At 49.0% G+C, this 26268-nt stretch overlaps 1 protein-coding gene across 7 annotated transcripts in view; it reads right to left on the reverse strand.

Moving 5' to 3' along the window:
- LOC135906092 (uncharacterized abhydrolase domain-containing protein DDB_G0269086-like) overlaps nucleotides 1-26268 on the reverse strand; it is a 373257-nt gene that overhangs the window by 108849 nt on the left and 238140 nt on the right. The window contains exon 1 of one of the 7 annotated variants that reach the window (XM_065437265.2): nucleotides 20122-20432. The exons of the other annotated variants lie outside the window; for them this stretch is intronic. The gene's annotated coding sequence lies outside the window, so the exon portion shown is untranslated. Of the gene's footprint in view, nucleotides 1-20121; nucleotides 20433-26268 lie in introns of those variants that run through there. 7 annotated transcript variants of the gene reach the window in all.

Consider the following 26268-nt stretch of genomic DNA (forward strand, 5'->3'; position numbering starts at 1 on the left):
CGGTTTGCTCCATATCTGAGAACAGCTTCAGGGATGAAAAGCCATGAAATAGGTTACGAAATACGCGAAAAATAAAAATAATAACGAGATCACGTTAAGTATAGCACGCACGAGGGACACCTCGATATCGGCGGAACAATACGCTCTTCGTCTCGGATCGCACAACGCACCGGCGCCAGGCTATTTCAAGGCGCGGCGGCACGAGACAAGGGGGACGAAGGCAGGCCTTGAGACATTGGAGGACAGGCGCCGCGGCCTCGATCCACGAGGGAGCGGCTGCGATGAAAACAAGAAAAGCAGCGCGCAAAAGGGCGCCGAGTATTCACCGATGCGCGCACCTAGCTCGCAGAGTCTGTGTCGGGAGATTACGCGGTATCGGCCTGGCATCACTGCCTTTACGCTCTGCCCGAAAGAATACATTTTAGATCGCAAAACCTTGAACGAAGCGCCTTCAGCAGCTACGATGTGTCAGATCGAATATTCTGCGCGTTACTGCGAAATCTTGAGAAAATATTGCGGATGTGAGCGAACGCGCTGTAGTGCCCTGTACCAGGGGGCATCGTCCATGTATGCTGGTAAAAAGCGAACGTAACGAAGCAATTTGCGTACAGGATGTTCCGATCATATCTGTCAGCGTTTCTTACAATATGGAAAGAAAACTTGCTCGTTCGCTTGTATTCCGCGCGGCCGCTCGCAGATATATCGGCATTTATTTTTTCAAGCGAAAATAAGAAAACCTGTATCGAGGCCGCTGCCAATTGGAGCCATCATCTGACGTCACATCGAAGTAGATAACAAAGACTGCTGCAAATTGGTTTGTGCGAAGACAATGGTGATATATGTGCGCTCATACAACATTATCAATGACGGGGTTACAACTTACAGCGTGTGTCTCAGCTACTGATTAGCCAAGCCGCTCGTCAAAACGTCCGAGAACACTTAAGAACTTATGAGTTGTGAACGCGAGAACATCAATGTCCAACTGAATGCCGCTGAACGTACTTCGAGTTTTGCGCTGCGAGAAATGTACCGTAGCGGCACGCACTGCCCGAGCCAGCAAGCGACCGCCTGCGGCGCCAACACCGCATCCCGCCGACGCCCCGCGCGACGAGAGACCGAGGAAGCAGGAGCGGCCACCAAGGCCCACAGGCGTGCGCAGTAGCAGCTAGGCCCAGAGGGGGGCGAGAGAGAGAAATACGAACCACGCGCCGGCTTCCCGAGGGTGACGCGGCGTCGCGGCGAAGCCCTCTCCCCTCGTGCAGCAACGCCTGGCGCGCTAACACGGCGGCTTCCTTCCGCCCGCTCTGCTGCGTCGAGGCACGCTCGTGACGTGGCGTCGCAGCCAATGGGACGTTAGTTGCCCTTCCGCTGCTGCTGACTAGCTGTCAGAGGTCTTACGACCGAACAACGTGGGTCTCAAAATCGTATCTTGCACCACGTTTCTTAGATCCTTCTTTTTTTTTCATTCAACAGCTTGGCTTATGTTAGCAGGGACACTCTATAAGTATTCCAGGCGGACGAAAGTCCAAAACGCGGCCAGCTCTAGAAACCAGCTTGCAGCCGAAAAAATGCACGACTGCACGATTTGCGACGTTAACCTACGCGAGCAGATATAAAGATCTACTGGAGCCGCTTGCAGAATACGAATACGTCCTGCGTTCACGTACGGTACTTGCCAAAAGTTTCCAGGCCAGCGCACGCGTCACCAGGTCTCTGGACACATTGCATACCAGGACCGATCAGGAATTGTCTCACTCTCAAGTTAGAAAGCTCCAGAAGACTCGCCATGCTAAGGTTATCAACTCAGCAGCGCTTTAGAAATTTCTCAAAAAATGCTTGCACATACTGCTGTGCGCCTCCGACCAAATAATGTTCGAGGAAGTAAGTTTCTTGCAGTCATAACCTTAACAAAGACTCGCAGAAAAACGTGAAGGTCCATTTCATTCGATAGAGTAGTCCAGTGCGTTTCGAAGACACCTCAAGGTAATTCATTGTTGAGTCAAAGAGAACGGACAGCAAGGGAAACGTACAAAGGGACGGCGAAGACAATTCAGCCATCGAGCGAGGCCAAGGAAACCGAAGACACAAATTGAGCTGCAAATGACTGGCAAAATTTCGCTTAGCTGCATGGCGGCAGAGGCAGGCGGAGAAACAATTTTTAGTACATACGCCCTTTCCCCTTCAAGGATGCGCCAGTAATGACGCGAGTTCCGCTACTTATTTTGACAGAGGTTGTCGCCGGAGATATCCATAGAGCCTTTCTGCGTTATGTAGAGGTTTTGCCCAGCTAACTTGGACCAAAATGAGAAAAAAAAGACTGCACTAGAAAAATTGTACCAACTGCACGCTAACGGCAGTCGTGTGTGCTTATACAACCAGTACTTTTAACCTGAAAGCATTGTATGCCCTATTATGCGAGAATCCGTCGTATTCAGCGGCGTGACCGAACGATGGTACCAAAAATGGCCGACGGCGCAGAGTAACAACACGTCAAAAATACTCGAATACTGAGTTCTAGATATCGGTGTTCGGTCAAGAGTGTAAATAGAAAGGGGAAGCAAGGAGCATGTATACACGTAGCATCGTGAAATGAGGGAAAAAGAAAGCTTCACGCAGCAACCCCCCTGGGAGTTTTTCTGAGTATGCGTAAGCATTGTGCCCTGTACGTGCTCTTCTCCACGCAGCTCTGTCTCATCATCAGTGTTACCAAACTTGTTCTGGCACGTACAAACGACAGTTCTGCGGCAACACGCACTGGTGCAGACGGCGGCGCAAGATGCATTGATAAGCCAAGCGAAGTACTGCAGGGGGCGACGGCAGGTGCGCTGATGACGTTCCGAGCATCATAAGCCGTTATTGCTCTTAAGCACCTTATGCGTCCGTGTCGAATCATCATGAACCATGATGAAACGTACTCCGTAGGCGGCACTGACCTATCTATCTGGCGCGGCCGCGTGGACCGTATGAAAGCGATCTGCGATGCGGACAAAGAGTACCGACTGCTGATAGCTGCGCGCGCTGTGTTTTCGCCACATCGCGTCGAAGACGCGCGGGCCCATGAGCAACGGAAATTTGTCGGTACATTCTGCCACGATGTCGCGTGCATGTGGTTGCTCTACGACGCGACGCGACAGCGCCTGCGCGCCTGGTTGCAAGACCTGCGCTCTGAAAACGCCAGGAAGAAACTTCTTTGGCATCTAAAACATGCGTAAGCATTTGCTACTAATCTGCTTTTGTCGCATGCTGCTGTTTGGAATAATGGCGAAAAACACCGCGAACATCGAAACGGGCAATCGCGGTTGCAACGCTGCGATGTTCATTAGACCAGCGTAAGACGACGTAAGAAGGTGAGTAGTAATGTTCAAGCGCGTTACAGACACCGAAGAGGATTTACGCGTGACTGTATAACATTTTGTTTTAAGCAAATATATAGCATTTTATGACGTCTTTTACGTACACTGTCTTGTTGTTCTTCCTGCGCATCTTTATCTTCAATCGCCTTGCGTTTGGATAGCGTTGCTTCTTCGAGAAAGATGAGCACTGGCCTGTGCGTACTGTATGCAGCACGTGACGTAATTGAGGGGTGTGATGACTAGAAGACCTCACACGTGGTCGATGGCGCTGCCTCAGCTCGATGTAGGAATGACGGTTACGAGTCGCGAAGTCGTGCCACCTGCGCCACCGCGTTGCTACGGTTGCGAAACACAATAGACGTATGGTTTTGAGCCGCTATGCGGGAACGATGGGTAGCGCAGTGACTAAGACACCTGACACACAGGCGTCCTGTGTTGTGTGTGTGTGTGTGTGTGTGTGTGTGTGTGTGTGTGTGTGTGTGTGTGTGTGTGTGTGTGTGTGTGTGTGTGTGTGTGTGTGTGTGTGTGTGTGTGTGTGTGTGTGTGTGTGTATGTGTGTGTGTGTGTGTGTGTGTGTGTGTGTGTGTGTGTGTTCTTCGTCCACCGTCGTTTTAGCGCTGTCACTTCAGATCGTCCTCAGATATGTGCAAGACTTCAAAAAGCTGTTACTCTGACAGCTACATAACTCAACAACCAAGGTCTTGAAATGTGCACGGATGGCATTCACTCGCAAAGCAATGACACCTTACACCATCTGAATAAATGGCCAGATAATTTCTGATGCGAAGACTCGCAGATTTCTTGGCATAATCATTGATAGAGATCTCTCATGGAGCCCGCACGTGACCTACTTGAAACAGCGTCTCACAGCAATCTCCCAGCTTTTCAAGTTTCTGGGCGGAAAGACTTGGGGAATGTCAGTTCATGCAATGTTGGAATTGTACAGGGCTCTTTTTTTTTTGGATACAGTTTGCCCGTACTGACCAATACTTGCCAGACAAATCTTCGTGCTCTACAGGCTATACAAGCTCGGGCTCTTAGGGTTTGTCTTAGTTTGCCAAAATGCACATCGACAGTGACGACTATTGCCAATCGCCCAGGACCAACCAATGCAAACACACATTCCGGTGAAAGTGTTGAGAGTGCACATTAGGCACTTTGCCCGTGCCCGTTCCCATCGTATGGTAACACTACCGTCAGAAAGGCGACAGACATCATTTTGTGCTAAGAGTTCGGATTATTACACCCACCTTCCATCAGGCTTCACCCCGCAACTAAGCCATCGATTCCTCCATGGTGTTTGGCTCGACCTGCAGTGAACCTCACCATGCCAGGAATCAGGAAAAAATCTGGGCTGTCATCAGCTGCTTTTAAACAACTAATGCTGCTCCTTTTGCACGAGATGTACGCCGACCACGTACATATTGTGACACGCTGACGAAGAAGATGGTTTAATCCAGGTCGGAAGAAGACGCTCTGGACTTCGCGCGCTGTCTACCATGTTGTCAGTTGCTGCAATTATTGTAAATATCTTGTAAATATACGTCTGACTGTTTTTATAGAGATGGATCGGCAACTCCCCAGTGTTCCTCTGGATCCGTGGTTTTGCCAGCGAAAGCCACCACAATCAGTTTCAAGACGTGTCACCCAACGACACCGACGGCTGCGGAACTTGCAGCTCTTCGCGATCCATTTCGAGCCAAGAACAACCTCGAAGATGCTCAATATTCAGTGACTCGAAGGCAGCACTACAGTCTTTGCTATCAGCCCTGCGGCGTGGACCACACGAACAACTGGTATTCGACATTAGATAGATAGATAGAATAAACTTTAATGTCCAACAGAAAAGGCGATCTACCCACCCCCCGACACGCAGGGAACTAATCCATACCTTGACAGAGAAAGGACACCACGTGACATTTCAGTGGCTTCCAAGTCACTGCGTTGTCATAGGGAGATAACACGCCGGTAACGCTGCTCGGTTGGCTCTGCAAGGCGACGAAGAGGAGCCGATACCGTTATCAAGGTCAGATGACGCTAGAAAACTCGAATGCTCACCAGTGATATCACGTTCTCCTTGTGGAACGCAGGAAGTTTTCAAAATAACCGGCTGCACAACATAGATTCATCTCTACGTCTTTACATTCCAGCTGGACTCTGCCGTCGCGAAGCTACCCTGCTTTAATGGTCGAATATGGCTAGGGGTGGCCTTCACTAATTCCCTTGCATTCCGAATCGGATGGGCCGACAGCGCCTCGTGTGATGACTGTGGTAGCGAGGAGACTCTTCAGCACCTCTTTGACTGTCCTCGCTACAATTTGCAGAGACGATCGCTCTAAATCGCGATAGCGCTATTTATTTCAGAATTCCGAACTTATTTTCGAATGCCGAAATCACAATCCATCGCAGCGGAGGGCTACGAGGGCACTGTTGCACTCTTTAAGGGCAACATAATTGGACAAGCGGCTGTAGCCTGAACAGATGTTTATAGTGCTGCAAGTGCCACTGTGCTGTGTGGTGACGGTATACGGTGACAGTATTTGATTGTGGTTGTATGTCTGTGCTCCTTTCTTTCTTTATATCTACTTTGCTATCACTTTACCTCCCACTCCCCTCTTCCCAGCGTAGGGTAGCAAACCGGATCTACCGATCTGGTTAGCCTCCCTGCCTTTCCACTTTCTATTGTATCTCTCTCTCTCTCTTCTCAGATTGAAATATCAAAAGTGCGAAAAAATAACAGGCGATAGACCCACGCAAGAGGCCGCGTTTCTACCAGAAAGCTTGCCTATATATAGCTACGTGCATAGCTTTCGCCGCCAGCGTTTCCCGCCCGGTAAACATAGTTACGTATACTGCAGTTGCCGGAAAGCGTAAAAAGTAGTCAGGAATCTTTTAATGCTACCGCATTAAAAAAGGCTAAGCTTAAGCGTCCTCCAAATTTTTTACCTTTTTAAAAAAAGATCTTGGCTCCAGTTAGCTGGGACCCCGGAAGGGCCGTCTGTTGCGCTAGTGGGTCTAACACTGTGAACTCAAAATACAGCGCAAAAAATACACATACACATAAAGAAGACAAGAAAGACGCGGACAAACGCTACTACTAACTGTTTATTCAAATCGGCACACCCACCGATTTCATAAAGTGAGCCACGCTGAAGTTTCGCACCTTTTTTCCCATGCGAAAGTGATAAGCATAAGTAAAAAATAAAAAGGTGAACAAAACTGCTACCTGCTTTAGATAGCAGGATTCAAGAAGTCCAGTTCGGCTACTATCTTAAGCAAGTCTGCAAACCACACGGCTGGAGTGGCTTTAGAAGCATTCCATATCCACAAAAATTCAACTATCTGTGTGAGCGAAGCATCTATGCTTTGGCAGAGCGCCTAACTGGACTTCTTGAGTTCTACTATCTGAAGCAGGCAGCAGTTTTGTTTCACCTTTTTAATGTTAAGTTGTGTTTATCATCTTCGCATGGGAAAAGGGGTGTGACACTTGTGCGTGGCTCAGTTTATAAAACCGGAGGGTGTGTCGATTTATTCGGAATAAACGGTTGATAGCAGCACTTGTCCGCGTCTTTCGCGTCTTCTTTATGTGCACGTGTATTTTTTGCGCTTTCTTTGGAATTTACAAAGCTGGGACACCCGGCATACACTGGGTTCAGGATGGAAGCACAGCTGCCAGGAGCCGGCTATCTCACGCCGCAAAAGAAAACGCAAACAGTCGCGCTCTGCACGGAACCAACGATGGAACGCGTGCGTGTTCCAGTTACGGCGCTCAGGAGAGGGTCTGCGAACACGAGCTCACTGTATATAGCCTCAGAGATACAGTGAACAATACTCGTGTTTAAAGACATCTTTTTAACGCGTGAGCATTAAGAATGTCAAAGTGGGGGAAAAATGTGTATGTTTGTGAAGTGTGGAAGACGGTCACGCGGCTGCACTTCGCTCCTCGAAGAGGCAGGACCATTGTGTTGAGTGAGCTCCTGAACAACACTTAAATCATGGATCGGGGACGTAAAAAGGTGCGACGTAATGCTGAAGCATTTCTCTAGCATTCACCGCTAAATCGCCACAGATATTTTTTTCTTGCGTGCTGGTTTATTGTACGCATACATTTGCGCTCTGGTGATTTCCTTGGCCGCGGCACGGCACTCTCGCCACGCCCGTTTATACGCCGCCCCCTCCATTCGCGTGCTGGCTCACGTGGCCGCTGCTCGCAATGCTGGGCGCGTGCTACGGAGATTGAATCCGGCAGCGTTAGATAACTGCGCAGGCAAGTCTCGCGGATGCGAACGAGCCAACAGACACGCCTTGTGCTGACCGCTGCTGATACGCATCGACGAAACACGGTGCTCACGTGTCAGACGGAATACAGGCTATGCGCGTGCGAAGCCTGTGAATTATTGGCGAAACAGCTGCGCTATTTACGCACAAAAGGTTTCAGCAAGCTACGTTAACCATTTCGTAATATGAGACAGGCTCCACGCACAAAAATGGAGAAGAAAGAAAGAAAAAATGGCTGTGGCTTAGGTAAGGTTAAGCCCAGGATGCGAAGCATACTAGCCTTTATTTTAGTTGTTGAACCACTGTTTAGCCTGGTGAACTGCTGTTGCTTGGCTATATTTGGTTCGGCTAGACGAAGAAACAACTCATGCATTACTTCTTCGCCTTCAAGAGTGGAACGCGACAGCGTTCCCGTCGACCCGCCAAGGGGTGTAAGACAATGGGCTACAGGGCAGCGACTACGCGCCCCGCATTGGACGCGGTGAGCGTCGAGCAAAGCAGCGTTCGGCGCGGCAACGAAATGTGCGCCTGAGCAAGAGACGCACGCCTTAGAAACAGCGCGTTTCTAAGGCAACACCGCATTCACTAGAGGCGCTTTTGTACCGCTTTGAAGCGTTGTACTCGTGGCTCAGTGGTAGCGTCTCCGTGCCACACTCCGGAGACCCTGGTTCGATTCCCACCCAGCCCGTCTTGCAAGAGTTGAGCCAAAGCCACTTCTCCTCTGTCGTGATGTCACGGTGTCACGTGATTTCATGGTCACCGCCGCGCCTGAGGAGCTGGGTTGAGCCCTCGTAATATGCTTCGCATAAAAAAAGGCAGCTCTCGTTGCGAGCGGCAACGTGGTGTGCGTCGCATTATCGTTAGTTCCCGTAACACTACGAGAGATATGCTTGCGAGTCCTCGTTTTCTCTGTAGGCAATGAGTTTTGATCGCATAACATTGGCGCAACCGCACCTACGCGCATAATTAACCAAGCAGTACAGCACCCGCACCAAATTAATGCAGTGCGTTCTGATCAATTGTTTAAGTGGGTGATGTCGCAGCGCGCTGACAATGCGTTCTCTACAGCGACACTATAGTTTGAATACATGGTGTTTCGGAAAACAGCCTCGGTAGGGTGAAAAGAGGAAATACAATGGAAGCGAAAAGTCGCATATATGTGCGTTAATGAGCTATAGCGTCAGCTAAATTCCTCGACAAGCTAACACAGAAAAAGCGACGCGAAGTTGTGGCTCTGACATATGGGGACGCAACGATACGTATTTAAAATCCTGACTACGAAGGCAAGATGGTGCACTCACCGGCCAAGTTTCCAACCCCGAGCAACTGAACGAAACGCAATAGCAGCACCTAACAGCCAACTGTTATGCGCCGCAGATCACAGTCACGAAAAATAAAGTGGATCTGACGTTCATAGCGTTTGCATCTATTGACACGAGTGTGCGGAAGTGGGAATGTGTTATATGCAAGGCGCGGCTGGGCGTTTATAGATGACGCACCCATGAAGCTGTTTATGCACTTAGTGTACACGCGCATGAAGTGTGCTTGCAGATCGTGTTTATGCAGCGCGAATTCACCGGCCATTTTCATAAATATACATGTGAAAGGCTGAATTATTTTAATTAGGCAAGCTCTGAACCGATTCGAATGAAATGCATTGCGCCTGGCTGAAAAAGTTCAGGTGGTGACTGAGTCACGCAATATAAGGGACCACAACAACAGAGGAGACGCACCGCACTGTGGGACCACCCAAGCTTACTTTCGACCTTCTGGCGTTCATTCGGGTGGACGGAAAGCTTGGTCCGTGAGCGCGTGTGCGTTTTCTTTGCGCAGCAAAAATGGGTCGTCGCGGCCGGAAAGGGAACGGGGGACGTCGTCAGCAAGAACGTCGGCGGTAAGAAAAATGTATATCTCAGCGACGAGCAAGCGTCTTATTAAATGCAGAAAGTCGGCAAATTTCAATTGACAGCACGATGTTGACCACTTCGTACCACAACTCAGGACCAAGAACTGATATCAACGAGTTTTTAAAAGTCGCCTGTGGAAAGCCTCCTCTTGTGCGAGTGGCTGTGTGTGTGTTCGAGCTCTGACGACCGAGCAGTAACCGTTCTTCAGCCTCTGTGATTCGAGAAAGCAGCAGCAATGTATAGTGCTGGTGCATTGCTTCCTTAAACTAGCTGGGCGCCCCTCCGAAGCCGACAGACTAACTCGATGGACTTGCGCCGTGTAGCCAATCGAGAGCACCGGCACACGCTGCAACCACCAGGTTGCAAACCGAGACGATTAATCGCCGCCTGCGGGTCTCTGCGCTGCAGTGAGACGGGTGGATGGACTCGAGCAGCATCGCCTGGTTTCCACAAAGAAGCGGGCTTGAAATAACGAAAACCCGGAAGATTGGAGACGTAGCACAAGGTTACGCTCGTTGCAGGCAAACGATGTGGAGCAGAAGGGAGAAGCTTGGCGAAAAGTGAGAGAAAGGAGATTGTGCCACAGGCATAAAAGTGCAAAGTCGGATGAGACTAGCTTCCCGTGTGAGTGCATGCAGAGTTCGTGTACAAGATGTGCCGCGCAGATAATTACGTGCTTCTGAAGGCAGTGCGAGCTACACCTACAATCGGGTCAAATGCTGCAGAGAGCTGCGCTCACGCTATCGCTAAATTCTGTCGTAACTGTACACGGCTTCCCACTTACAGTTTCCAGAACAGCGCGTACGCCATGCACCTAGATCCTCTCGCGAAGTCTATAGCCTGCAGTAGCTGCATAATTCAGAATATACCATACAGCATACACAGCACGCTGTATATATCCGAAACGAATTTTAAGCCAGAAAACAGTTTGCTTGCTTATGCGTGGCTATACACAGCGCGATACAGGCAGAAAGACAGGACAGGAAAATAAAAATTTTACTGTCCTTTCTATTTCTAGTGTCGCGTTGTGATTATGTAATGGTCAATATACATCAACAATAACCAAAGGGGGTGTTTGTTGTATTCTGCAGAAGTGCTCTGAGCCCGCGTCTCAATTATAGGGGAAAAAAAAAAAGCTGTGCCTTTAGGCAATCCGTCGTTACTTTTTCTTTTTTCGTACTCTCAACGTCGAGTTGAAGAAAGCCCACTAAATACAGGACGAGAGGAGACAAACACGGCAACTTTTAAGTTCTCGTTTATTGATATATCTTTCAATAACGTCTGTGTAAGCGCGTATACACATGTGTGCACCACGCACCACCCCGTGTATGCTTACACACTCTTGAGTAAGAGTGTACACTCTTAAGACGGTTGCACCCTTTGGGGTGTATATTTGTCCCACAACAATAATCGTCATCTGCCTTGCTTGCGTTTCTTTTCCTGAAAACTCGGCGCTCGCTACTTTTCCTGTCGAGAATGCTGCGTCACACTGACAACGCGCATGCCGTTCGCGACTAGGAAGTACCGGGCTCGCAGCGCTAAAGAAAGGAAACGCGGGCAACACGGATGACGATTACTGTTGTGGGACAAGATACGCCCCAAAGGGTGTAAAATTTTCTAAGAGTGTATAAAGTTTACACCCTTTGAGGTGTATATCTGCCACACAACGAAAATCGTCATATGCGTCGCTTGCGTTTCCTTTCTTGAAAACGCCGCGCCCGCTACTTTCCTGTCGGGAATGCTAGGTAATGCTGACAACGCGCATGCCGTTCGTTACTGGGAAGTACCGGGCTCGCAGCGTTAGAGAAACGAAATGCGGACAAAACAGATGACGTTTATTGTTGTGTGGCGAGATACGACTCAAAGGGATGTAAACTTTTCTTAGAGTGTTGCGCTGACACCATTACTCCTTTTCAGGTTCCACGCACCCCCTCACATTTATTAGAGCACTTTGGGGGCACATGTTTTATTAGTGCTGAATTCCACTTCCCTTTTATTTTCAGATTATCTTAGTGGGTGCTTGAGTAAGTCTTTCCTTCGTTTCTGTGTACGCCGAGGTACTTATATTGCTTGACTATGAGTATGACTTGCTGCTGAATCTTATCGAAGTGCGCACAACGTATAACAAGAGTTTCCCACAGAAATCACTCGAGGCCTAGAAATCTGGCGCTGCGATCGTTGAACTATATCATGGAAATGACGGGTACATAATATAGCACGTGGAATTGCTCCATTCTTCGTACTTGTGGCTTCAGACGTTCTTAGCGAAGTTATTTATTACGGTTTACCCTTCCAAATTTCTAAGCAAGAAATTTTATAGACATAGCGATGCCATATATATATATATATATATATATATATATATATATATATATATATATATATATATATATGCGTGCGCGCCAAATCACAATCGTTGCTAACTTTCTTGCATGTATAACGGTATATTTTCTTGAAAGCGATCGGATCGTAAATTCGCAAAGCCGCTTGAACCAAGAACGACACGGTCATGGCAAATCCACAATGCCCCCGCTGGCTGTGCCTCCCTGCTTGCAGCTCTCGTATGGACACTATACACTGCCGCCAGTTCCCTCTCGTATTTATTATCCGTACAGAAAACTATTGTGAATCACAGCTTCACGAGCTCCCCGATTAATTGACGAGCTCCTGCGATGTGCCACATTAAAGTGGATCGTGCAGCATTTCCCCTGTGTTATCTATGGAGCGACATGGCGGCCGCGATGACGTCATTGTATACGTGCTTCCTGTCCGTAACAAACAGAAAGATTATACGCGTGTATGGCACCACGCACAAAATAGTAAGTGGTCGCAGAAGCTTGATGTGGGTGAGTTAGTTATGCATACTTGATGAAATGAGCGCTACGAAGACGCGGACGAAAGAACACATGTACGACAGACAAGGCGCCAAGTTGGAAGTAGCGCCTTGTCTGTCGTACATGCGTTCTTTCGTCCGCGTCTTCGTAGCGCTCATTTCATCAAGTAGTAAGTGGTCGCGAGACAAGGAGTAGCCGGCACCGCCGCGTTCGCGCGCCAATGTATCATTTTTATCCCGTGTATTTAAAATAAGACACAAAGACATCCGTACGTACAATGCGCACTCTGTGTGCAAGTTGTCATAGTTTATACACATAAGCGCTGTGATGGAGCGCCCAATGTCTTATCGTTACACTCTCCGCGACTCGTTAAATGTCTGCTCGAAAGCGCCCACACATCGCCCCTCCCTCTTGCGTTGCAGCCTTCTCCCTCTGTGCCACCGGGAGTCAGCGTATAGCGACGGCGAGCAACTGGGCGAATGCTAGGGTGCGCGCCACGCAGGCTCACCCTTTACCCTGTGCCCGCGATTTCACGCAACACGTGTTGCCGAATCGCCGGCGGATCCTCGTCCCGTGCTCGCCGCCGATCCTAATCCGCGCGCAGCGCCCGCAGCGATGCCTGCGCACTCGGACCGCGAGGCTCGCCATTCCTGCTGGCCGCGCTGCGTCCGACGAGCATTTTCGGTTCCCTTCCTTCCTCCGCATGCGCTTTCTTTCTTCCTCCCGGCATGCGGAAGCACTCCGCGAAATTCAAGCCGAATCGTTTCTTTTTTCTTATTACTCCGCATTTCCCTCATTGTTGTCCCGCCGTTGCGTTTGACTTTATCCCAACTTTTGTCGTTGTTTGCTTTGAAACGAATTCCTGCCGCATCTCTCAGCGCGCGTGAACGTTCCGCAGGTCGTTCCCGCTTGACCGGACGCGGCGATCCAGAAGAAAGGGGAAAGGGTGCGCGAGGCAAAGGACGGAATTCTCTTCGATACAAGCGCCACTGTTCACGTGCACGTCGGGAAAGAAAAGAAGAAAACAAAAAACCACCGGCGTAGATAACGGGAAGCGGCCGGTCTGAAGACAGCAGTCGCGCCGTGCGGTCGGATTATTCAACCGAGAAGCGTGCAAGAGCAAGAAGTGGAGACCCCCCGTGTGTACACGCCATTCCGACAAGAAAGGAACGTGGAAGGTACCGCTGCTGTCAGCCAGCGAGAACAGCGACCGCGCGGTGAGGTTAACTATTCCAACCGTCTATAACCCTTTTTCTATTTTATGGTGCATTCTATTCATCCGCTGCAAACAGGCCTCAGAGCTGCTGGTAAAGTTCAAGCTCGATATTGACGACTCTTGGATCTAATTTGCAGCCAGTAGTGCTAAATGATTCACATTCGTCACGTCTCCGATCCCGCAATAGCCACAGTAAAGGAACTGATTACGTTGCATATCTCCGCCTTCAGTATTTTCTCACTGTCCACAACCCATGATCCACCCTCGCCCATTCCTTACAGCCTTCTCCAGAGGCTCAATGCTATGTCAGGGAACATCTCATTCATTTTATTTCATTAAATGTCTTCAGCCGAAAAAGTGCTGTTTCGTACGGTGCCTCCCAAAAGCTATATGGCGATGAGCATCTCACATCGAACAACCTGACTCAACACGCAGGAGACTGTAACGTCGTTCTGCTGAGCACGGTGTCCAAAGTTCAATTTCTGGCAGCGGCGTTCATGTTCTGATGCGGGAGAACTGTAAAAGAAAGCCCGTGGCCCTGGTCACCCACATTCTTCCGGTGTCTCTTGCGCGGCGCTCCCGCGTCATCGACACGATTCGGGAAATAAAAACTAAAACGAATTAAAGAAAAGAAAAAACTGGCGGATCCCACGCACTGTGGGAATCTATGTAAGCGGATATGTGTATGCTATTTGCTTTGATTGACGATAACTAGCGGTGATGTTAGCAACAAATGTGCAATTTCTTCAGCGTTTAGTCCAATACGCGAGTGGCGAGTTGATGTTAAACGTTATCTTGCGTGCACCACGGCTATTTCTCGGCGTAGTGCATAGAACACACGGGGAGGCGTGTTTGCTGGAGGCTTTGTTGCGCGTAACGTTCATAATCTATCGAGAGCGTTGAGCATTATCACTGCCTCACGTGGCACATCGCATCGTGGCAGCAGGAGTCCGCGCCACGTTTCGCTGCGGCTGCTGAGTGACTTTAATGGGAAGAGAAAAGAGCAGCGTCGTAACTGCCTCTCGTACGAGGGCACCTCAATAGCGCTGTACGGGAATGGTTGAGGGATGAGGAGTAAGAGACGGGAAGTGGGGAGAGAAGGCACGATGGCGAAGGCAGCGTGGTTACCGCCGCACGCTCAGCGGAGACGCTCCTGTTCTGCGCGACGCTTCTTTCGGGCCTGGGTGTGCTCGGCGCCGATTTGACGCGTTGGATCCATTTCTCCCGGAAAGTCGGGAGAAGAGGCAAAGAAAGCTCCGCTTCTTAAGAGAAGAAAAAAAAAAGCCGTCTGGGCACGTTCACGTTACGTGTTACGACCTCCGTATGCACTATCGGTATAGGCAAAGTCACCTTCGCGAGGAGACGCTACGCTGAAGAGGGCCCCGATTGCGTGGTCCGTCTTCTGACGAGCACGCAGTGCGACTCGCAACGCGTTCTCCTCTGCGTAGCGAATCGCTGTTCTCGCCTCGTGGCTTGCACACTGTTGCACGGCTCCACTGGGCCACGGTGAGCGCGCGAGGACGCGCACGCACTGGGCGCCGCCAAGTGGCGCTCTTATTGCGCTTTGCTTTGTATACTCTGCATACGCTGCGACTGTGGGTGCGTTCGGACTGAGCTGCAGTCGCGCGGAAGATTTGCTCAAAGACCAAACGAGAGCAGCGACACCAGTGGCCACGGATGAAACCGTCTATCCTCTCTCTCACTCTACAATGAAGTACTTCATACAGGATACATAACGAGATGCTCGTTTCCTCTGCTAGCACGGCGCCGCACGTCGACAGCGTGCACCCCCCAGTGTTTGGATCGCCACGCGTCCTATACGGCATACCCTCTGCAGAGCGCGGCGACAGACCTTGTCGCTCGCAAAGTGATATCGGAAGTTTCGATAAAAAATTGGGCTGCTGCACCCTATTTCAAATTTAGCTGTACACGAATAATCAGAAAAGCTAGAGTGTTGGAGGATTATGAAAATTCCCGCATGCGCATGTTCAGAAAGGGCACGTGCGACCAGTCGACCGGCGTCCGGTCAGAACACGCCGGTGCACTGTGTCGGGCACCGCTACCGGACAGCTCGCTTTGTACTCGGACTGAGTGCGCAGTGACGGTAGTGCGCGCTCTTTACGTGCCCGAGTGTAAGCATGCCTCTTTCTCCCAACTAATTAGTTGCAGTTCTATGCCTGACCCGCACAAGAGTTTCGGCAAGCGATTACCCCACACTGCTGTATCGCTAGAAAGTGACCATACAGGAATGTCATACACGCGAAGTTTTCACTCATCTCTGGTTGCGACTTATATAACGAATCCGAGAAAGCAAAATGAAAGCACTGGGCCTTGCGATTGCAACGCACTGACGAGAGTCCCATTCGCTTTCGCAATAGAACAGAGTTGTCGCTTGAAGCCAGAACATAAAGCGACGGATTTCCAAGTGCTATGGTTCTTTTTTTTCTTTTTGCTTTTACTGATTGAACTGCTTCGAATAATACTTAATAAGGAAAACATTTTTAGCATCCTGGCAATGAAGTGGCGTTGTACTGGCTTTTTCTTTTACAATTTTTTTCTTTCCCGGTGGGCAATTTCCGGAAACATACTGAGCCGGATCTCCAAGCTGCTACATGCCGATTCCATGACTGTACCGCGGTTGACTGCACAAGGGGTGGCGAGAGATGTGACTACAACGTACTCAGAAGAACGCGTACATATAGCGAAACAAAGAAAAATAAAGATTAATTGAGAGCCTTATACCGGGACCCCAGGGTATACCATTGCTTGGAAACTTTATTGGCCAACAAATAAAAAGAAGCACGACCTGTAGTTTCGTTCAATTGAAGACAATAAATGTGGCACACGGTTGTACATGTTGACTTTTTTATCAAAAGAAAGAGTTTACTGGAACACACTAATATCATCACTTATTAAATTAAGCAAGTACTTCGTGAAGATCACCCCCTCTACCCCCTCCCTCTTTCTTTTTCTTTTATATCCGCAGCCAAACCTTGGCATCTCACATTCGCAGCTTACAAGCCAATCCACACTTCCGCAATACATGGGCGAAGCAGAGGACAAGCAGGTCATGGTGTCGCCGTATCTGTCCCTTACAAAGTATTGAACGAACATGAAAGATTTTATCACAAACCACAAAAAAAGCATCAAAGTCATAATAATGTAGACATTATTTAAGCGCATTACGTCCTTTAAGATTATTTTATGTCCTATTTTGGCTACTGTCGATATCCGTCTCTGCCGGCAGGTCCAGAGGCTCATAATTGCATAGTCACCGTCGTAATCGTTACCGATTTCGACCATCATAACGACCCCCCGCCCCCTCAGGCCTTCAAGTAAAACGCAGCAGAAGCGCGACACACGCATGAAAAGTCAGAAGACGAAGCATTGAGCACGTTCGCAGCCATGATGTCATACGAAGCACACACGTGCTCCATTTACATGCAAAGCACAACAGTACGGGAAATGACGGAACATGTTGATGAGTGAAGCATTACGCGACGAAACAAACTTGCGCTGGCCGCTTCGGCGGCTGTCTCCTTTAACTAACTGTGCGTGTTTGTTTCAGGCATCACGTTCAGACAATTACCGACCGCAGCCGGGGTGGGATATGCCGATATTGTTTAAAGCCCAGTGTACAGGTGCCGCTTGCACATAGAGGCGCCAGTCGGCCGCAGGTTTACATTTTCCTTCCTGCCGTGCCACGCAGGCTGCAAGAAGCCAACAACGCAAGCACAAAACGCGTGCGCACATCCTGTGACCGACATCTGCCATGTGACCCTGGGCTGTGACAGCTCGCGGAGGCAACGACGAGGCGCAGTGCCGGCCTCACTGCGTCACGTGTGAAGCGGCGCGCGTCGGCGCTCTCCGCAACGCGCCTTCACTGGAGGTGCACGCACGACACAGTGCCGTAACAGAAATTAGTGCGTCCGTATTTGTGTACAACACCAAAGCGAAGACATAAAATGGCGCCCAACAGGTTGCGCTGACTCTTGCGCTTGCATGCGGCTCCGAGCCGTGAGAACCTTGCATGTGCACTGCAGCGTGCACTGCTGTTACATACCGGGTGTGTCAGCGAACACTTTCAAAAAATTCCCCACAAAATGCCTGTGGCAGAGAGAGCACAATTCTAGTTCCTTAGTTGGTCTGCTCGAAGAGGCGGACATTACTTGAAAAAAAAAATAATTGCAATGCATAATCGACTAATGAACAGAAATTCACTAATTAGTTTTTAAAAGAAATTACCTAACTACACATATTGCGATTTACAAATTCTAGCCTGGGAGTTCGCAACGCAGATTCACTTGGAATGAATTCCCAGGATGACACCATTTCCTAGATATTAATTCCCGAACTTTGCGGAGAAATGCATCAGCGTTCCAGTAGCTTTCGTGCTTCAATGCATAAAACGATGTTTTGTTAAGATACTAAGGGTAACGACAGTGTATCCTTACCGCAAGTTTGACGACGTATCTCGCAAATAGGTCGCGGGATCGAATCCCGGCCACGGCGGCCGCATTTTCGATGGGGGCGAAATGCGAAAACACCCGTGTGCTTAGATTTAGGTGCACGTTAAAGAACCCCAGGTGGTCAAAATTTCCGGAGTCCTCCACTACGGCGTGCCTCATAATCAGAAAGTGTTTTGGCACGTAAAAACCACAATTATTATTATTATTATTATTATTATTATTATTATTATTATTATTATTATTATTATCTCGTAAATAGTGTCATTCATACAATTATTTTCAATTGGATATGCGTTGCAGTCTCACTCGCTGCAATATGTAAATTGTAATATGTGCCATTCGGTAATCAGTTAACTAAATAAATGATCTTTGTTAATTAGGCGATCACGCGTTTCAATTGATTATGCAAGTAATGTCCGCCTCTTTGATTAGACTAGCTCATGGACTAAAATGCTGCTACCTGTCACAAGGAATTTCTAAAAACAATTCGAAGTGTTCGCTGAAACACCCTGTTTGTGTACGTCGAGTATTCTGTGCAACATGACGACAATTCCAACTGCGATACACAGGGAAGTAATTCAGCAAAAAAGCTCATACCATGACAAAATCCGAACGAATGCATCAATTTTTCCTCTTAATAATATGGCTTCTTGTATTCGGAAGCTAGTTGTAACATCGCGAATTCTTATGCCTTCAGAAATTTCCTATCGTCATTCGCAAGTGGACTGACTCAACCGATTCACCCGTCTGATTGTCGGCGCCTCCAGGGTGTGATGACGCAACACGCGTCGGGAAAGCGAGAGAACTACACCACTAACTATAGTCGCGTCGTATAAAAATCTAACGGCCGTGTCTATGATGACGACGAACCCACAGACAGCAAGGTCTAGACGTCAAAAAGTTATGGACGAAATATCGGTACGTGGAAGGCTGAAATTGTCGATTAGGGTGATAAGGGCACTGAACCAGAGACAACACACAGACGAACCATGTTTGTGATTCATCGAATGCGCTTCATCAGTCGCCAATGAGACGTAATGTCATTGACGGCAACAATGGAACGAGTCGCCGGTTCGGGAAGGACCCAGGACTGTGCACAGCAAGAAAACGGATGGAGTCCAGCTTGGTAAACCGTGTTGTAGGCTGTCGGTCTATAGAACGAGCTTTATGGACAGTTAGAGTCTTCATCAACTTTTTCCTCAATAGTGAATAGCATAGAACCGCTCGCGCATGTGTGCGTGCGTGCGTGTGTGTGTGTGTGTGTGTGTGTGTGTGTGTGTGTGTGTGTGTGTGTGTGTGTGTGTGTGTGCGTGCGTGCGTGCGTGCGTGCGTGCGTGCGCGCGCGCTGAGGCCAGCTCTGACGCGTGCTGTTGAACACATATAAACCTCATCGAACTATGGAGTCGCAAGCTCAAGTGCTGGGCTCGATTGCTCAGCGAAACTCGAAGCAAGCGAAAGCATCAGACTGGCGACGCAAAGCGAAAGTGAGTACGGGGATATAGTGGTATTAATATTAGAAGGGTCCTTTTAAAAAAGTTATTCAAAGACTGTTAATAGGCACCGCCATGTACGGCGCTCTTATTGATTTCAATTGTTTCCACTGAATGCTTAGTAATCACAGAGTTTCTTCATTTTACTTTCATTTGACAGAACAAAAGCCAAGTATTCTGAGTTAAGGACGCCAGAGAAACGCTTCGACCGCGCCTCCGCGACGCAACGAGAAAAATACGCAGTCATCCACCAACTGTGTTTGCTTACTGTAGGCTTTCTTTCGCTGCAATACCTCCGTTCTAAATGGGTTGTTTCTTGCTTATGTTCTTCATTTCATTCGATCTCACTACGGAAGATTCGCTGATACGCTCGAAGGAGTAGTGAGTTCAGTATACGCAGAACTCGCACCAAGCCGGTAAATTTGCATTTCTGAGGCCGCATCAATTTTGCGATGGGCGACCTCCGCCATCGCTTCTACAATAAGCAGATAGTTATGAGCGTTTCAGTCGTGTCCGTCACGCGCACAGGAAGGTCAGGCGGTATCAGAACGGAAAGGACTGTGTTTTCACTCACCAGTAACCGCGAAAGCGTCGAATGAACTTGCGCAAGCACCCTGTCACCGTTTCCAGTGCACACGGATTCGAACGGCGGTGAGACTGCCGCAGTGGTCCCTCGGCACAACAAACACGCACGGCTTTCTCCCTAGAGCTGCCGGGCACCGCTTGCGGCGATGACGGGCACAAAGCGAAGGCGAGACAGCCGGGGAAGGCGGGGAGTGGAACGGAGACCAGTCGTGCGGGCTGGCGGTGCGAGCCAAACCTGCTGGCGCGGTTTATCGTCTCTTGCGGAGACGGCGGGCGTCGAACTGCGCGCGGACACCTGTTGCTGCGAGTAGTTCTGCCTCCTCCCGCCAGACGCCAAAGGCGGCGCGCCCATTGCGGTATCCAGACGGGATGCGAGCGGCCATTTTGTAGAGGCGGCATCGCATCTTTGAGCGCCGCCGAGAGATGGCCCTTGCGGCGCGCGCGGTATAGCGCGGTACAAAGGCGGGAAGGAAGCTTTAGCGAGGGGAGTGAATCATACGAGCCCTAAAAGGTAGGTTAAGTGCGTCGTCCAGCTGACATCATATATATATATATATATATATATATATATATATATATATATATATATATATATATATATATATATATATATATATAAGCCATTGTATTCGACACTAAGCAAATGAGAGCCAATAAATATAATGCCGTCTTGGTTTCGTCTTCATTTTTTTTTTCGTAGTTCCGTTTCAGTGAAACGGTGCTCCCTTTCATAATGCACAGTACAGTGAAATATGGATATTGGCTCAATTATACGAAGCAGTTAGGCGTATTCTGCACACTGCATACAGCTATAACGAATTTACAACCCCGACGTAAAAGAAACCTTTAAAGCAATTTTTTTTAACATTATCTGCGCTTCATAGCAATATCCGCGCGCGTACGGCGAGAGTAAAAGCTCCTTTAAAGAAGAGCTCGACGGGTGTACCTTATCTGATGCTTGGCATCAGCCAACACACTAGCATAGTTCAGGTACCGTTATCATTTATATCCTTTATCCCTTATCAAGTCGCACATTGGCCGTCATAACGACACGTATGTGCACATTAACATGGTCATTCTAAGAGGAGGATTTAGAACTACAGATAACTACAGTAATTAATACAATCATCATTGTCGTCATCATTATCAATCAGATCAATCTTACAGAAGTCTGCTGACTGCAAGGCAATTTTCCGAAGTAAAAAAATAAAATAAAACACTGCAAGACAATCTCCTCTCCCAATAAACTATGATTAGCATTATATTTTACCAGTAACACCCGTCGTCTTCCACAGTGCTTGCTTTCGCTTTCCTGGCATACATATATACTTCAACTCTGATTGCCGTTCTGCGCACATGTCCTTCTCAGCCCCACGTGTTTCTATTCAGTTATAGGATATCTGACACTTGCATACAATGCGAGCGTCGCATACAAAGTGAACGAATTCGAGAGAAATTTGTATGGCTGGGACCTCTGTATCCAAGTTAGCACGGGAGAGCCCCGCTTTTCGAAACCGATTAGCTAGGTTTCTTCTTCAGGAGGGACTATAAGCGTTTGCGCAAGTTTTCCCTCGTCATGTCGCGAACGCCATGGGCTAAGTACAGTGCTCGCTGGTGTTTTGGACATCACTACGCCGCGCGTGCGCCGTACACTCTGCATCTGCGGGCGTATCACGTCCTGCGCGACTATTCGACCGAGCTAAGAGCATTCCCCAACGTGCTACGTTTTCAAACTGCGTAAACGTGCACCCACTGCCTTCGTCACCCGACAAGTTGCTCGGCATAGGCCAATGAAAGCACGCCAGCGACAAGCTCAACGTTCCTCGGAGGATGCCGCCATATTCGCCACGCGCATGGATGACGCACCGTCGAGTTCTAGGCTATTAACTCTATAATGAAGTTCGTGAAAGTGAACTCGGCAGTTTAGGAGATGTACTAGCCTGTCGTGTTTGCGCAAGCTAATTCTAACATGTAATTTTCCCATTTTCACATGAACCGCACGAGGCCACATCGCGGCCTCATGCGCTTTGTTAGCTCCCGCCGGGATCATTAAAAATCATTAAAAATAAATAAATTTCACTTCAGCCTGTTACCTTTCGTTACCTTTCGTCACGCTTGCTTTACTCACCTTGTGACAAGTTTTATCCCCTATTATTGCGCTCTTTCCTCAGTGCTGTTCGAAAGGAGGTATTACCGTCGCCACTGATAAGGTCTCCTTAACTTTAGTTTCACTTGAATAGAGGAACACATTAGTGGATCGAGGTGAGGCCGTGCGAACCACATTGGTCCGTCTCCTATGGGTAGGATAACACATCAACATTTCAAGTAATTTCGGATATGCTGCTTCCTCTACAAGGAAAGACCCACCGCAGGCTGACTTAACAACCAATTTAAACATTTTACGATAACCATAGGCAGGGTCATAAGACACCCCTATGTAGGTATGGATGTATATTTGGTTCGATTGTCATCTACCGCGCCCTATCACGGTTCTTCCAGCAAATACCCAAATGACCAACTGACGCCAATTCTCAAAGCACATGTCAACACAAGTGCCACATCTCGAAACGACTCTCGCTAAGTCATCGTTGCGTGATAAAGCTTCACGACGGCCACAACGATTCTGTCCAGCGCTTATTTTCATGCGCAACAATCGCACGGACACGTCGTCGAGCACGGTCAGGTGAGCGCAAAAGTGCTTCCTTAATCGTCTGCCCAAACGGCCAGTTGTTTTTCCTGCTGGGGCCCGCCGCGGTTACGCGGACGAGCTTAGAGACGCCCCTCCGTAAGGAAAGTAACCACACTTGCACTGTGCCGCTGCCTATATTGTTCAGCCAGACACACATATGGAAACGTTGCTTTCGATGATAAGGTCGCGAAGCGATGGTTGCAAGTCAGAGCACCAGCTCACTAGTTTTTGCGGTGGCTTTAGACATACTTAAATCAGTGACAAGAGCAACAATATTAAAACTATTTTTGTATTGACCTCACGTAAACGTATGTCCGTAACCCCACTGCCAAGACTGAGCAAATCGGTTAAATTCTACGAGGACTAGCTTCAACTGAATTCCAAATTGACGCAGTGAATTCCTCGCGAAATTCACAGTCATGCGACTGTGCCAGGCCTGTGTCAGATTTAATCCGTCAGTGAAGCAAACATACCGTAGGTGAATGTAGCAGTAATCTCGGAGTGTTTCCCCGTACGGCTTTGCCGTAATATCATATCTAGCAAAAAAGAAGAGAACGCAGGAGAGTGGTGAACAGGACCGGTCGGTGTAGATACATGGCTGTTTGGATGAGCAAACACGCACAACGAAGAATGAGATACCAAGAATGAGTCTGCGCCCGTCGCGTCTCGTCGTTCTTCGTTGCGTGCGTCTGCGCTTCCAAGCAGCCACGAAGAAGAGAACGATTCGACGTGTGCATCGAAGCCATGCCAATTCAGTCTCCGCAAGCCTCGCGACGCCCGTGTGCGTGCTTCATCGGCATATTCGGTATATCGAGTAAATGGCGCTGGAATGATAATAACCGGATGACATACGACTCGAAAGACGCACCTAATATGGGTCAGAAGGGTTCCATAACAGGACGCTGCCTATACCTGCAATATTGGTGTCCATGTGGCGTACATTATATACAGCTGGTTACTGTTCGTGACCTCAGGTCGCTATAGATGTTCATTCACCAATTCGATTAACAAGTATGTGCCGTATATTCTAACGAAAGATACAAGTCAACAACCTGGAAAGAGCAATGCAATTTTTCGTAGCATTTTTTTTTAGAGTCTTCCGCGAGGTATCAGTGCAACGTTGCAAGACGAGTCATTAGCGTACTTCCCGCATCGCACTGGTCGCCAAGTTTCCGTCACAGTGAGCCGGCCACGAAGTGCGATACGCATTGGAAGCGCGGATTGGTTCATCGCACACACTGTTCGGCGGCTTTTGCCGTCACCCTGACGGAGGCCGTCGAACGCTGCAGCACCAATTAGCGCGTGAAAAGGAGTCACCAACCTGACCACACCGTTGCGCGACTGCATCACCGGCTGATCTTGCCGACAGAATGCAACGGCGCTGTCCAGACCCGGGCGTGCCACGCACCCAAATTCTCTGCGCATGCAGACGGAGCCGCACTTTCGCCATTCACTTCGGGGCGTTCCGTATTCCCTACCAGCTCCCCTCGAGCTCCATTGTGCAGTGGCGCCGAGTGCGCGCAGCGCTGGTCAAGCGTCCTGCCGCGGTTGCAGCGCAGCGCCAACGCTTTCGACGCCGGCTTTTGTCCCACTGTCTCGCAGGGCACAATACTGCGACGCGAACCACGCGACAATGGCGACCTGCAGCCCGAGCAGAGCACGGCCCAGCGACGAGCTGCGGCCGTCGCGTAGCACCCCACCTGCACCGACGACCAGCGCCCACGACGCAGACGCACCGCGTGGCAAGCGCTACATCCGAAGGAAACCGGATGGTCCAAAGGCCACAAGCGCGGCAGAGAAGGCGAGAACTGTTGCAGCCAGAAGGAACCGGCGTTGCGAGAGCCTTCGTTCCGGAGCTTCGACGACGCGGGCTTCGTCGACGAAAAGGCTTGAAACGAACGCAAGGACGGCCGTCGTTGCACCCTAATGCACCCGTAATTATTCCGTTTACAAAATAAATGAATGAGCTCCCCCCCCCCCTCCTTCTTTAACAGCGAAGATGTCAGCCTCTCGTTGGTCGGGTTTTTTCGTGGCGTGCTCATCCAAAATCAAATAGCAGCTGGAATGCTTTGTGTTTGACTTTCCGCGTAACGAAATTATATTTTCTGGTATATTCGAATTGCAATCCGATGCTGTCATGTCTTCAAGTTGTGTGTAAGTCGTGCATTACAAATTTTTTGTCGCATTTTACTCAGAGAAATTCGATTATTTCAATAAGGCACTGGCGCCAGGCGGAGGGCCTACAAGAATTAGGATGTATGTTGACGATGCCGACGATGGCGATGATTTATTGGCATCCCCTTTGAAATGAGGCAGTGACAAATAATCGCATCACCTGCTTGAATTACTCAGGTATGCTATACATGCTTTTCGTTCTAGCACTTTTGTATACATCTCTTTATTATCTGTTCAATATCTACGTTCTACTGCTACCAATACGTTTGTAACGGATTCGATCGTATCAACATCTTCCCTGCTTTCTTTTGCACCAATACTCTGAACGTCTCTTGCTTATCTTGACTGCTGACTGGTTGGTGCTTTCGTCCACTTTAAATCCCAGCGCTTCTGGAAGGTGTACGTTAGCTACTGCTCTCACTGGGAGAATCCCTTCGCTATGCTGTGCTAAGAGTACCGCTACCTATAGCGGACGCGGCCACCTCAAACGGCAGCTATATAAGGGCTTCGTTTTTCAGTTTCCGTGTAACAGATGGATGTTTTCTCGTAATCCGAACCTAACATGCCTGGAGCTTGTGTGTAAGGCGTACTTTACGAATTCTCTGACGCAATTTACTTTGAAAAAAAAATGGATTAATTCAATAATGCACTTGCACTTGGGGCGGAGAGCCGAGGAAAATGAGGCTGTATGCTGCACTTTAGCACATGTGCGTGCGCGCGACGTACGTCGCCTGTGGTGGTGGCGCTTATGCAACGTCATCTAACGTTGCCTAACGTCGGTAACAGCTTGCTGTACATCCACTTTCGCAGAGTGGAATGGAGGCGGATGTTTTTCTTTATTTTTCTTCTTTTTTTCCTCTATGTTTTTTTTTTACAGCGAAGCTGTAACACCTTTACCCTCTAATGCATTTGTCGTGTGCGTGGGCAAAAAAACCCAACTAATCCCACACAGCAGTAGGAGCACGCAGTGTGCGCCCCTGGGTTCCTTGCAGTACCACCAGATGGCGCTAGCCTCCGCGCATCCGCCAGCGGCGACGGCCGAGCGGGGAAAAGAAAACAAAGAACCAGACAGCCCGTTTTTATGCACTGCGTTCGCCGCAAGCGTTTCCCAGTAAAGATTACAGTTGCATATATAAGCTACAGTTGCCGCTTTCCGACAACTACAGCTTCACACTGTGACGTAACTATGATTTCCTGTGTAAAAGAAGAACCCGCCTAACAACTGATTTCATTTGTGTTCTGATACCGCTATGGAAAGGCCACGCATAGTTA

The sequence above is a fragment of the Dermacentor albipictus genome, chromosome 9 (genome assembly GCF_038994185.2).
Source record: "Dermacentor albipictus isolate Rhodes 1998 colony chromosome 9, USDA_Dalb.pri_finalv2, whole genome shotgun sequence".
Lineage (NCBI taxonomy): Eukaryota > Metazoa > Arthropoda > Arachnida > Ixodida > Ixodidae > Dermacentor > Dermacentor albipictus.